This window comes from Phascolarctos cinereus, unplaced genomic scaffold (genome assembly GCF_003287225.1).
Source record: "Phascolarctos cinereus isolate Bilbo 61053 unplaced genomic scaffold, phaCin_HiC Scaffold_2;HRSCAF=192, whole genome shotgun sequence".
NCBI classification, from domain to species: Eukaryota; Metazoa; Chordata; class Mammalia; order Diprotodontia; family Phascolarctidae; genus Phascolarctos; species Phascolarctos cinereus.
Genome location: NW_027555625.1, coordinates 232577530 through 232591329, shown reverse-complemented (window position 1 = coordinate 232591329; position 13800 = coordinate 232577530). Strand labels below are relative to the sequence as shown.

The window sequence follows — 13800 nt, the reverse complement described above, 5'->3', positions numbered from 1 at the left end:
CAGAGCTCGGTTTTGAACCCAGATTTTCTGATTCTAAGTTTGGTGCTCATTCCATTACACCAAAGTGTAATTAACTCTGCTGTATATAAATTTAAGGCTCACAGTCCATCCAACTCAATGGTAATAGGAGGGTTGGAGTATATCCCCCTGTTTAAGTTCAGGCCTGATGGATGCTCATGGGATCAAAGGGACATAGGATTTATAACTGGAAGGTGCTTTGGGGATCATCTAGTCTCAAAGTGTGGTCCTCTGACCTAGGGCAGGGGGCGCCCTGAGACCCTTGCAGGGATTCCTCTAGCTCAAAACTATTTTCACAATAATGCTGAGACATTATGTGCCTTTTTCACTCTCATTCTCTCGTAAGTATATGATGGAGTTAGCTGCAAACGTGAAGAGTGAGTTAATCTTTTCTGCAGAATTGTACTTTTGCCTTACAAATGGACAAATCTACAGATAATGACTGAACATACCATTTTGTTCCTGTTATTTGGTTTTGTAGTTTTTCACTTGTGTCCTACTCTTCATGACCCCATTTGGGGTTTTCTTGGCAAAAATGCTGGAGTGATTTGCCATTTCCTTCTTTGGCTCATTTTACAGAAGAGGAAACTGAGGCAAACAAGAGTAAGTGACTTGTCCAGGGTCATATGATTAGTAAGAGTCTGAGGCCACATTCAAACTCACAAAGATGAATCTTCCTGACTCCAAGCCCAGTGTTCTATCCACTGTGCCATGTAACTGTTCCCTATTAGTTATTAGTACCAATTAATCACCAAAGATCTTTGTTTATTTATTTACCTTCTTTGACAGAAAGATAAAATGCAGATCATAAACATAAAGACATAGAACATAAGTGGTGATGAAATATTCAAAGTGTCAAATAACATTTTAAAATCTCACAGTTTATCCAAGAACAACTGGACCATGGATTTTACTATAACAGAATGCTAAAATAGGTCATTGGTATGATTTCAGATTCCCCATTACAACTAACCTTTAAGAAACCTACCACTTAGCCAGTTTTGATGTGGAATCAAAAAAGAATATCCACAATTCTCTGAAAAGATTATTGAAATGCTCCTTCCTTTTCCAACTACATATCTGTGTGAGGTAGGATTTTCTTCATATACTTCAAGCAAAACAACACATTACAACAGATTGAGTTCAGAAGCAGCTATGAGAATCCAGCTGTCTTCAATTAAGTCAGACATTAAAGAGATTTGCAAAAAATGTAAAAAGATGCCACTTTTCACTAATTATTTTTTTGTTTTGGAAAATATAGTTATTTTTCATTAAAACATTACTTGTTACATGTAATGAGTTTGTTATTGTTATTTTTAACAAATTAATGTAAAATTTTATCAGCTTTAATTTTAATATGTCAAATATCTATAGATAGAACCTTCATAAACAAAGCTCTTTGAAATCCTCAATACTTTTTAAGTATGTAAATTGGTCCTAAGGCCAAAAAGTTTGAGAATTGTTGATCTAGTCCAATGTCCTTCTTTTATAGAGAATAAAACTAAAGCCCAGAGAGATGAAATTACTTACCCAGGTCCACATAAAGATTCTCAGAAAGAGCTAGAACTGGATTTGGAAGTAGAGTCCAAACTCCAGTACTGGTACTTGCTACCTGGGTAGCCTCTCAAAGCCTAGTTTTTTTTATCCATAAAATGAGACAGTTAAAGTGTATAACTTCTAAGGTAGGAAGAACCAGTTCTAAATCTATGGTCATATAAGAGAGGACAGCCGTCTGGATGTAGGGGTTCCTGGCAAGAGCATCCCTGAGGCCCTTTGGTTGAATGTCAGTGTTCCCTGGATTGGAGCTGTAGCGACTAACAGTGGATAGGGGGAAATCTCCTATTTGACCAGTAACAAAAGGCAAAATGTTAGACTGGGGATACAGGCAGTGCTAGAGGAAAGAGTATAGAGGAAAGAGTGCTGAGTTAGGAGTCAAGAGACCAGGATTCTTGCCCCAGCTCTGACACTAATTTGCTGTGTGACTTCAGGTGACTCTTCTTATCTCTCAGCCTTGGTTTGCTCATCATAAAAAAAAAAATAAAATATCTGCTTTGCCTACTTCACAGGGTGTTTTATTGTTATCATCATCAATAATATTAATAATATTAATAGCCATCAATAATATTAATAATCAAACTATTGTATCTATTACTAAGTATTGGTATTATATTAATGATTAATAATATTGTTGTTAATGATGATAATAATGTCAAAACCATATGAGCACAGAATCAAGTCTTTATCATCCCCATCATCCTGTCTGCCACTGGAATCATTCTAAATATGCTTTCAGGGAGCCTGGGCAGAAGATGATTTTCTATCCACTACTTTTATTCAGTTATAAAAAGCACTCATTTTATTCACATATACAACAGTCCATAGTACATTCAACATAAAATAATAGTAGCAGGATAATGACTTGTTTCATGGCCATTTCTATCTGAATCTGATCAAAAAAAGATTAGAATGAAGTGATGATGATGATGATGATGATGATGATGATGATGATGATGATGATGATGATTCTACTCTCACAGTCCATCAACCATCCATGTCATGGGAGTAGGGGATGTTGCAAGTAGGGATGTGAGAAAAATAAGGGAATTCCAGCCAGGGAAAGGAATAACAGAGACTTTGTATACCCTTATTCATGACAGTGGCTATGAAAGCCTGGCAGGAACCCTGAAACATGATCCAATAGGGCTCTGGTAATACCACTGAATGAGTAAAGCATTCCAGCCAGTGTGATGCCACTGTTCCTATGAATATAATACATAGATGGGCCAGCATAAGGTTGTCCACTGGTGCTATTCAAAACCATTGTGATGAGCAATTTGAAATGGAGGACAACATTTGAGATGAGAGGCTCCATTTGTGTTCTGGTATCACAAGAAAGCGACATATATTGGAACAAGTCAGAAATGCCAATACCCCTTTTGCTGGAAATGCTTCAGTGCAGATGGTACTAACCATGAAAGCAACCAAATTACAAGGATAAGGTAGACTAAGGACATTATACTTTCTTATTTTGAAAAATTAAATTTTATTGAAATCTTTTATTTTATATCACCAACATTTCCCACTACAGACCTCTTTTCACCCCTCCCTAAGAGTCAGCCTTTATAACAAAGAAGAAAAAAGGAGTGAAAAAATTTGAGAAACCTGGCAAGCATATCAAAAATGTCTGATGTTATTTTTAATGATAGACACCCATAGTCCCCCACCGCTGCAATGAAGGGACAGAAGTGCTTCCTCATATTTCTTCTCTGGAGCTAAACTTAATTATTATACAGTTAAGTCATAATTAATGCCAGCTCCAACAAGTAAAATTCTACTTAGTACAAATTACAGAATGATACCAAGTCACATTTAATGCAAATCAAAATTCAACTAAGTTGACTTGTGTGAGCTAATCAATGGTTTTAACATGACACTGCTTTGTCAATTTAGGGGCAGCTAGGTGGCACAGGGGATAAAGTGCCAGGCCTGGAATCAGGAAGACCTGGATTCAAATCTGGCCTCAGACACTTACTAGCTATGTGATACCAGGTAAGTCAATTAACCGTGTTTGCCTCAGTTTCCTCATCTGTAAAATGAACTAGAGAAGGAAATGGCAAATCACTCCAGTATCTTTGCCAAGAGAATCCCAAATAGGTCACATGAATGAAAATGGCTCAACAACAACTTTGTCAATCTGCACTTGCCTATTGTCACATGTGGATGTGATGCACTTCTATGTACCATATTCTCAAAAGTTGTGTTATTTTTTTAAAAAAGAGCTCTTAACAAAATGGCAGAGAAGACCATCTAGTTTGTATCGCTAAAATATTTTAAATAACAATAAAAGTGTTTTCACTATACCATCAGTGTAGGCTTATCTTTAGGTATAATATTTAGTCATTTAAATTTTTTTTAAAAATTTTAAATTTTGCTTTCCCTTGAATCAAAAATATTTTTCTTATCTTTTGCTGTTTTAGTATGTTAATAAATATTAAAAACCTATTTGATTCTTTTCCACTGCATATTACCATTGGACTGGAACCAAATGACCACATTTTACATATGATTATAACTTCAAATAGTGCAAATTTGAATAATACACCCACTTCATGGAGATTCATAACTCCAACAAATCAGGACTCATCTGTAATTTCACAGCATTCAACCATGCTTGTTTCATTATTCTTTCCATTTACATTCTTGTTGTCATTATGTACATACATTTATATAGCACTTTAAGGTTTTCAAAGTACTTTTATATACATTATCTCATTTGATCTCCACCAGAGTCCTGTGATGTTGGATCTATTATTATAATTCACTTTACAGATGAAGAAACAGGTTCATAGAGGTTAAGTAACTTGCCCAAGTTCACATAGCAGGTAAGTATCTGAGGTAGCATTTAAAATCAGGTCTTCTCAATGCTATTTCCAACACTTTATCTACTACCCCACACTGTCACTAAATTCCAAAGGAAGCAACAAATATGGGATCATTTTTGAAAAATATAAGGTGCCATAAGAAAACTGGAATAGGCTTTCTCCAGAAGCACCTGAGCTGCCCATCCTAGGAATTTCCGGGTTCAAACAGAATCTGGAGTACTGCTTGTCTGGGTGGCTCTAGAAAGGATTTCAGTACTATTTGGATCAAAGGGACATAATGACCTCTAGGGTTCCTTCCAGCTTTGGGTTTCTGTCATTCTGTAGTTCAGATTTAAGGTGGTACTTACTGATGACTAGGGAGGACTCTATTCCCCTCTGGGCTCATAAGAACTTATTGTCAAGCCTTTCCCAGATAGACACTGGGATAGAAATCAACATGGCCAACAAGAAATCCTTGTGTCAGCCAGGAAAAACTCTTGGTTGTAATTACCTGGAAGAACTTGTCCCGCAGGCTGGGAAGGAGGTTGTGGTTGCCATGGGACCCACCTTGTGTACACAAAGCAAGACTTACCCAGGAGCAGGAAGTACTCCAAGAAGGTGGAAAAGAAAATCAGCAGAGGGCATCTCACCTGCTTAGAGTCAAATGATCTCATCCGGATCATCCTTCGTTCCAGGTAAGTTCTCAATATCTCAGAATATTAGTAGTAATTTACCTTTCTATAGGGTTTTAAGATTTACAGAGCAGCATGTTCCTTACATCAACCCTGCCGCCCATTTTATAGATAAAAAGACAAAGATCAGTAGGATTAATTGACCAAGGTAACATAAATAGTAAATTTAGGAGCCAGAAGCTAAGCTTACAGCTCTCAATTCTCAGTCCAGTGTTCTGTCCACTGCCTAATTTGATATTTCAACAGATCTTTAATCTCATATATGTGGGTTTTCCCTCCACTGATACAGATCAAAATCCATTTATGCCTTTTTATCTTACATGGCTCTTGTCCATGGACTCCCATAAATCCTCCACTGGAGACCCACCCAACATGCTGGGGGTTTCTAGGTCCTTTTGATATTTTGCGGAACCAAGGCAACACTCATGCTGTCCATTTGTCATCCCATTAATTTGTTTAATCACTAGCTCAGTATGCTAAAAGACCCTGTCAAGGAACTGCTTTGAAACAGTAATACATTTGATCAGGAAAGAAATTAATAGTAATGTAACAGAAAACACTTTCCAGGTGTCCAGAGAAAGGTAGCCCCTTTCTTTTTCTTAATATTTAAATTTTTATTTTGAATTCCACTGTTATCAACAAACATTTCAATATACAAAGAAAATTAGAAAGAAGATTTTACTTTTTAAAAAATAGTGAACTTCCATTATGTAGAACTTGTTTTTAAAGAAGTATCTTTTTTTAAAAAGTATCTTTGTTACAACCTTGTTGGTTTATATATTATGTATCTCTGTATATAATATAAATATATTTTATAGAAAAGCATTTCTTTTCTACAAAATATGCTTTTTTTAATTACAATGTATAGTATGTGAATATATTGGTATTACATAAGCTATGTGTTATATAATATTTATATAGTATATTATATATTTATGTATAAATATACATATATCGATAAGATTATTACAAAGGTACTTCTTTGAAAACAAGCTCTATATAACAGAAGTTCACAATTTTAAAATAAAATACACTTTCTTGTTTTTCTTTATATTGATTCATATATATGTATATATCACACATATATAAAAACAACCTTGGATGAAATACCTCAGCATATATATATACACACATACATATCACATGCATAAATATAGAGTATGTGTATGCATTTATATATTTCTTTAAACATACATAGAATATGCATATACATGAATGTATATATGTATATATGCATGTGTATGTGTACACAGTATAAGAACACTGCTCTATTTGTTCCTTTTTGCATTTTTTGGTTTTCTTCTAGGCATTTAAAAAATGTTTTGTTAGTGCTCTTTTGGGAAGAAACGATCACCACCCACTAACCTACCACCCAGTCCACCTTAAGAAAAGGCTTCCCTTGTATCACATATGAACAGTCCAGCAAATCAAATCAAAACACTGACCATGTCTGAGAATGAATACCTTATCTTATATCCTTAGTCCTTTATCTCTCTGTCAAGAGGTTGGAGGTATTTCATCATCAGAGTTTCGAAGTTATAATTGTTCATTGCTTTGATCAGAGTTATAGGGTCTTTCAAAGTAATTTTTCTTCGTATTATTGCTGTCATCATGTGTATTTTTCTCCTGGTTAGGCTCATTTCACCATGCATCAGTTCACAGTCTTACCATGTTTCTCTGAATCTGACATATTTTTCATTTATGGGTCAATAACATTACATTAAATTCATATACCACAATTTATTTAGCAATTCCTAATTGATGAACACTAATTTTGTTCCCAGCTCTTTGCTATTACAAAAAGTGTCAGTATAAATATGATTGTACATATGGGCCATTTCTTTCTCTCAGTGATCTCCTTGGGGTATATGTGTAATAGTAGTACTGCTGAAACAAGGGTATATATAGACAGTGACTTTTTGGATATAGTCCCAAATTGTTTTCCAGAATAGTTGATCCAATTCACAGCTGTAGTAACTGTGTACTAATGTGCCTGCCCTCTCATAACCCATCCAACAATTCCATTTTCCACTTTCATCATATAGTTCAATCTAATGGATATGAGGTAGTTTTCCAAATTGTACTTCTCTAATTATTAATTTGGACAATTTTTCATATGGTTATTAATACTTTTTATTTCCTCATTTGAGAACTGAACATTCAACATTTTTTTAACCACTTATCTCTTGGGGAATGGCTCTTGTTCTTTTAAGATTGCTTTAATTCTTTACATATCTTGGGTATTAGACCTATATTAGAGAAATTTTTTGAAGATTTTCCCCAATTGTTTTTCTTTTCATTCTAACTATATTTATTTTACTTCTGCTGAAGCTCTTCACTTTTATGTAATTGAAATAGTTCACTTTATCCACTTCTTTCCTTAGATGAGCATTTTTTCCCCCTAGCCATCATTATGAAAGCAATCTCCTTCCCTTCTCCTCTTATTCTTTTATGGTATGAGCTTTTATTGTTGGGTCTCATGTCCATTTGGAATTGGTCATAAATTTTGTAAAAGTTTGGCTAAATGTACTTCCTGCAATAGTACAGTTTTCTTAGTATTTTTTTTGTCAGAGTGTCATATTCCAAATGTTTGTATTCTTAGATTTCTCGAAAATGATTATACTTTGATTATTTCAGTGAAATAGCAGGATACAAAATAAAGACACAAAGTCATTAGCATTTCTGCATTTACTTTGTAGCCTGCTATTTCACTGAAGTTACTAATTCTGTCAAAAAATTTTGGTTGGGGGCAGCTAGATGGTGCAGTGGATAGAGTATCAGCCCTGGAGTCAGGAGGACCTGAGTTCAAATGTGATCTCAGACACATGATACTCACTAGCTGTGTGACCCTGGGCAAGCCACATAACCCCAATTGCCTCACCAGAGGAAACAAACAAACAAACAAACAAATAAAAAATTGCCAGTGGTCGTTTAAAAAAAAATTCGTTGAATCCCTAGAACTAGATAAATCATATCACATAGAAAAGTGATGATTTTGTTTCCTCTTTGCCTATACTTATTCTCTCAATTTCTTGTTTTATTGACGTAGCTAGAATTTCTAACACAATATTAAATACTAATGATGAAAACGAAAACATTTACTTTACTCCTAATCTTACTGGAAAGGCCTCTGGTGTTTCTCCATTGTAAGTAATGTCAGTCCTCGGTTTCTGAAAAATGACAAAGGAAAGGTTCATTTATTCCTATTGCTTTCTAGTTTTTTTCCCCCTTGCAAAATGAACATTATGTTTTGTCAAAATCTTCTGTATCTATTAACATAATCATATAATTTTTTATCATGCTATGATCTATTATGTTTATAGCTTTCCTAATATTGAGCCAACCTTGCATTCCTGGTATAAATCTAACCTGGTTATAATGAATAATCTTTTGGATATTTTGCAGTATCCTCTTTGCTATTATTTTGTTCATTATTTTTTGCATCAACCATTATTAGAGATACAGCTCTGTAGTTCCACATATCCCTGGTTTAACTATTAAGGCCATTTTTATTTCAAAGAAGGATTTCTTCTTTGGATATCAGTAGGATACCTTCTTTTTGTATTTTTATAAATGACTTATGTAGAATTAGAGTTAGTTTTCTTTGATAAAATTTGATAGAATTAATTTTAAATCCACCTTTGCCTAGGGTATTTTTTTCTCATTTGGATATTCATCTATGACTTTTTCTTTTCTTTTCCCCAAGATAAAATTGTTTAATTTGTCTTTTAAGTTATTTATTTTTACCATGTGATTTTGCAAAATAGTTCTAATAATTTCTTTTAATTTTTTGTGATTTCTTATTTTTTATTTGGGTAATTTGTTTTTCCTCTTTTAAAAACTAAAATTAACTAATGCTTTGTCTTTTATAAGTCTTTTCAAAAATTCAACTTTTACTTTTATTTATTAATTCAATGAGTTTCTTTTTCTTCAGTTTTATTTATTTTTTCTTTGCTTTCCAAAATTTCCATTTTGGGTTTTTTTTTTACAAGTTGGTTGTTTTTTTAATTATTGCTTTTATAGGTTCTTCTACTTGTAAGCCTAATTCAGTGATATCTTTTATTTCCCATTTGCTGTTGAATGCAGTTAGAGATAGAGAATTTCTGCTTTGGCTCTATCCTGAAGTTTTGTTGCATAGTCTCATTGTTATAATTTTCTCTGATAGAAACATATGTTGTTTCTATTATTTCATCCATACATTCTTTAGGGCTAAGTTATTTGGTTTCCACTTAATTCTGAATCCTTTCTTCAAATTCCTGATTTATAATTTTACTGTGTTGTAGTCAGTAAAGAATGTGTTTAGCAGTTATGCTTTTGTTTATTTGCTTATCACATTTTTCTGTCCTAGCACAGCATTAATTTTATAAAGGGGCCATACAAAACTGAGAAATACATATATTCCTTATGATTCTCACTCAGTAATTGTCCGATATCTATGAAATCTAATATTCCTAAAATTCTTCTTAAATTATTTCTTGTTTATCTTTTTGTTAGGGCTGTCTAGGTCTGAAATGGTAGCATGGAATTATCTGACAATTTTAATTGTTTGTCTGTATATATCTCTCTGTAGTTAAAGTATAAGACATTGATGGAGGCTCATGAGCTAATTTAAGAGTGGAACCAAAGAACAGTCCCCCCTTCTGGGCTACTTTTTCAACTTGTACTCATAGGTTGGGTTCCCCAGAAAACAACTTCCCTAGATTTGAGATTTCAAGCATTAACATGATTTTATTAGTAACCTTATTTTTCACTTTCATATTGGCAACCATGTACATTTACAGCTATACATGGTAGAGAGAAAAAATGAGAGGCAAGATGTGGGCAAGTATGTGGAGCAGCTAATATCCTATTAGACTCTTCACGGTCTCGTCTACCTTACTGTTGTAGAGTAAAGAGCTCCGTATGCATTTGTTACGTATTAAGGATCTCAAAGGGTGCACGAAACAAATGTCACTGACCAATTTTTTCGAGCTGGAACATCCTTACAAACTTCAATGCCATTCACCAATTGTAAAGGAGAATATTAGAGGTGATATTGAGACCTCACTAGTCTCGGCATCTTCCAATAGCTGTGAGTAAAGCCTGAAAAAACTCTCCCTTGGTTTTCAGAGGGTGGCCATGGCAGAGAAGTTTATCTATTTATTTATTTAGCATTCTTTTTTAAATAAGATTTTGAGTTCCAAATTTTCTCCCTCTCTCTCTTCCCTCCTCCCTAAGATGTAAGCAATTTGATGAGAGGTTATAAATGTGCAATCATGTAAAACATATTTCCATATTAGTCATGTTGTATAAGAAGAAATAGAACAAAAGGAAATAAAAACTATGAAAAAAATAAAGTGAAAATAATATGCTTCAATCTGCATTCAGACTACATCAGTTCTTTCTCTGGATGTGGATAGCATTTTCCATCAAGAGTCCTTTGGAATTGTCTTTTGTCATTGTATTGCTGAGAAGAACTGAGTGAATCACAGTTGATCATCACACAATATTGCTGTTACTGTGTACAATGTTCTCCTGGTTGTGCTCACTTCACTTCACATCAGTTCATGTAAGTCTTTCCAGGTTTTTCTGAAATCAAGGCAGAGAGGTTTACAGCAGTATAGCCCCTCATACCACCATCTGACAGTGGAAGGTAAAGGTCAAGTTAAAAAAATGTTTTGGTTTTAAGAATTTTATTCACTATATGTTATTTATGGCATTGTAGATTTCATGGATTATGAAAAATGAGTATTGTCTGAAATTAATTTTTTAATTGAGATAGCACAAAAAGTCACAGAATTCTAAGGAATTACTAGCAAGAAAAATATTTTTCATGTTACTAATTTTATTTGCATACTGCATTTTATGAATTATTTCATGGTTACTATATTAGGAAAAGTATATATTATCAGAATTAATGCTTTGTTACAAAGAATTGTATGCAGAAAAGTGTATCTTCAGGAATCTCTAGTGAAAGATTACAGTTTTTGGAGTTTGGAGCAACCTCAATCCCTATTTCCCATAGGTTTCAATGTGTCAACATTCACATTTTTTACTTTCATGCAATTTTCTAGAAACATTGCCCTTATAAAAGTTGAGGATTGATTATGCTCTGCAAGTCCACACTTTTAAAATTATAGATCATGAGCTCCTACTAATACATTTACTTTTTATAGTTATTTGATGCAATTAGCTCAAAGGAAAGGCTTTTACTGAAATGGCATAATGTGAATAATAATAATAAATCATTTCCCCATAAACCTGAAGTACATTTCCTCACAAATATGTACAATGTCAGTGGAAAGGGTTGTCACACATGCAAAGAGTACTCTAGTAAATAGACACAGCTGTGAGGAATGAAGGTGACTAAGGCACAACAGTCCTCCAAAGTCCTTTCTCTTTTTGTGGTAATCTCATGCTAATTCCCTTTGGGTCTCTGCTAATCAGGTCACTGATCTGCACTCTCTGAGACTTCCCCTCCCTAAATCTCAACTCTGACTTTTAGGACTGACTCTTTCACCTGAATCAACTCTACAGTTGGTTGTTCTGGGCCTGCTGTCTGAGAGGCATAGCATTTCCTCCTGGGCCAGTTGCTTCAGTGCCTTTTTTATTGATGTCCTTAGGACAAGTCTAATAGGCTACCAAGATGTCAGGTGGATTCCACACCCAAGACCTGACTAAAGTACAAACATTGTTAATACCCCACTTGATCATTGAAAGATGAAAGAGAAAGAGATCCAGGAACCTTAGCCCATCTATCAGGCAGCTGCCTTGAGGAAGAAATTATCCCAGTCAGTCCCCATTAGGAAAGTGCTTCAGCAGTCACATCATATTGTTGTGGCTAAGTCTACTAAGGCCTTGGAGTTTAAAACATCATGAAGGTATTGAGCATTTGTTCTTCTTTATGCCAAGAGGGCAAGCTACGTTTGTTCTCTCAGCGTGTCTGGCAGAGAACGGCTCATTTCTGCTTAGAAAAATACTCCTTACTCTTCTGGAAGTCAGGCTTGATTGTATTGCTCCCAGGTTTCCCAGACAATTGAACACACCACACCGTGCTTCTCTGTGAATTGGACTAGCTACAGTGACCCAGCCACATTAAAATCATTGATGGCATTCTGTTGATTCCCTTCAATGAGAGAATGAAATTCTCTCATTTGCCTTAAAGATACCATCATCTTGAGCAATAGTGCATTTTGGGTCACACATCAATGGAATATTTATGATTTCCAGTCTGTCTTGCTTTATGGGAGCATTGACTCATGTGAAGTGACAGAAGTGGGAGTCCACTGAAGCACCAATCTCTTGACAGTTGAGTTTCTTAAAAAAATCAAATCTTCTATATGATCATTGAACATGGTGATGCCTGTGGGACATACAAAAGTGAAGTCCAGGGAGTAAGACAAATACCATATATTTCCCTTTGTAATCAGAAAGGCTGCTGTCTTTGACCTGCCCTGCTGGCATAACCTAGCTTTGAAGTTAGGGGCTGGGTGCCCAATCCTGACATTTCCTGCCAACATGCTGACATCAACCACTCTGCACCTCTTTTGGGTCATGTTGTAAGATGCCATTGCCAATAAAAGGAGGGTTCCTCTTTCTTTCAGAGAGTGAAATCCCTTCTCTCGTCCCCACTGGACTCTGAAAGAACTGGCTCTCTTCTCAATTGCCAGGATTGATTCCCCTAATAGGCTTGCCTATTCTCCTTAAGGCAACCAGGGATCCTTCAGCTAGCTAGCTAATGGCTAGCTAATCTATAATTCAATCAAATTAATTGAGGAACTTGTTGATCTCTCTTACAGGTGTAAAGAAGTATAAGCACTTCATTATACCCCTTTACATGAGTAGTATTTTCCCTTTTCACCTACATAACACACCTGGTAATAATGCATTAGAAGCCAAATGATAAAGTTCCATTATCACCAATGATAACAGTACACCACTATAGAAACACTGACGAATTTATTCCATTTCACATCTATTTATGAATCTTTTTCTTCCCTTTTTTCCCCTTTTCCCACAGCAGCTGTGGGAAGACAGACTATTTCATTTTTCATCTTTCATCTTCATCTACAAATGGTCTTGAGACAAACTGATTTACATGGGTACTTTTTCAACTATATCACAAAGAATCAGAGCTGCATAAACTTTATATATATATATATATATATGTATGTATGTATGTATGTATATATATACATACACATACACAAATATTTGTGCAATTTTCTAAGTTGATATGCAGCTCATAAGGATCCTTATACATAGCCCAGCATACACAGTTTCTGTTTGAGTTTGACATCACTGATCTAAACCAACCCTGAACAAGAGTCCCCACTAAAACTTACCTAGCAGATGGCCAACCAGGCTTTACTCAAAGACTTCCAATGAGAAAGTCCACTACCTTCCAAGGCAACTCATTCCATTTTTAGATAGCTCTAATCATTAGAAAGTTTTTCCCTACATCAAACCTATTTGCCTCTTTGCAATCCTCACTCATTGCACCCAATTTTGCTTTCTGGGGCCAGTCTGAACAAGTCAAATCCCTCTTCCATATATCTCACCATCTCCCTCAATGCCATATGTATAGTATAGGCACTTAACAAATATGTTGATTTGAATTGAATCTAGTCCACATCTCATTTACAACAATAGCATGGAAGATTTTGTCAACTGCTTCACTAAAATCTAGATAAATGTGGGTAGATAGACTAGATAAATAAGGTCTAGAAACAAATGAACAGAACAGTCTA

At 34.8% G+C, this 13800-nt stretch overlaps 1 long non-coding RNA gene and 1 pseudogene across 1 annotated transcript in view; one reads left to right on the top strand and one right to left on the bottom strand.

The window, feature by feature from the left end:
* Window positions 1-4898: 4898 nt before the first annotated feature.
* The window catches only part of LOC144455869 (uncharacterized), a 107341-nt gene continuing 98439 nt past the window's right edge, over window positions 4899-13800 (top strand). Inside the window, exon 1 of the long non-coding RNA XR_013484689.1 lies at window positions 4899-5074. This is a non-coding gene — a long non-coding RNA (uncharacterized LOC144455869). The remainder of the gene's footprint in view (window positions 5075-13800) is intronic.
* Window positions 12009-12570, bottom strand: LOC110206652 (peroxiredoxin-1 pseudogene; annotated as a pseudogene).